The following is a 1,006-nucleotide window of genomic DNA, read 5'->3' as shown; positions in this document are numbered from 1 at the left end:
GAAATTGAGGCCTATTTTGCTGCATAAACTGCTGGTTATGAGGATAATTTGAGCTTTGGCCTTGTTGAGCAAAAGTTGCTTGTGGTCTCCATGTTGAGTTGTTCACATTAGAGTAAGCATTTCCCATAGGTTTTTGTTGATAACCTCCTGCATAAGCAGCTTGTTCTTGCAAATAATCATCACCATAAGAAGAGTAATTAACTCCACAACTTTGGCTTCCATCTGTGAAAGCAACTTGTTGCATAGTTGTAGGAGTTGAGATTGTTGCCTTTGTGCAAAAATCACTAAGAAGCTGAGTCAACTGGTCAAATCTTGCATTCATGTAGTTAACTGAGTCAAGTTCATAGATCCCAGCCTTCTTTGGCTCAAGTGCTCTAGGATTTCCCCACAAATGGGTATTATGAGCAATCTTCTCTAGTAGATCATAGCATTCTTCACTTGTCATTCTCATGAAATCTCCTCCTGCTTGTGAATCAATTGTGTTTCTTATGGCTGGAGTAACTCTGGTGTAGAAATTTTGAACAATCATCCATTTCGGTATTTCATGATGTGGACATTGCCTTTCAAGCTCCTTAAATCTCATCCAAGATTCATACAAAGTTTCATCATCTCTTGGTTTAAAGGCTACCATCAAATTCCTCAAATGAGTAGTTTTCCCGGGTGGGAAAAATTGAGATAGAAAAGCTTGAGATAGCTGCTCCCAAGTAGCTATAATAGCTTGTGGAAGCGAGTCATACCACTCCAATGCTGAATCCCGAAGAGAGAATGGAAATAAGGTGAGCCGAATAACTTCATCTGAAACTCCAGGCTGCCTTTGTGTACCACATATCATCAAAAATTTCTTCAAATGAGAATGAGGATTTTCAAGTGGACTACCTCCAAATTGTGAATTCTGAACCATTTGAATGAGACCAGTTTTTAACTCAAATTGATTAGCTCCAATGATAGGTCTGTTATCTCTCACATCTGCACATCTAGGAAAAGCATAATCTAACATGGATCTTCT

General features: G+C 38.8%; 1 non-coding gene across 1 annotated transcript; it reads left to right on the top strand.

The window, feature by feature from the left end:
• The first annotated feature begins 539 nt into the window (after positions 1-539).
• Positions 540-646, top strand: LOC131176214 (small nucleolar RNA R71). Its single transcript, XR_009146339.1, has one exon. It is a non-coding gene; the product is annotated as a small nucleolar RNA R71 (small nucleolar RNA).
• Positions 647-1,006: the final 360 nt, after the last annotated feature.

Source organism: Hevea brasiliensis, chromosome 18, assembly GCF_030052815.1.
Source record: "Hevea brasiliensis isolate MT/VB/25A 57/8 chromosome 18, ASM3005281v1, whole genome shotgun sequence".
Lineage (NCBI taxonomy): Eukaryota > Viridiplantae > Streptophyta > Magnoliopsida > Malpighiales > Euphorbiaceae > Hevea > Hevea brasiliensis.
The sequence above is the reverse complement of the archived record's forward strand: the minus strand, read 5'-3'. Positions and strand labels throughout refer to the sequence as shown.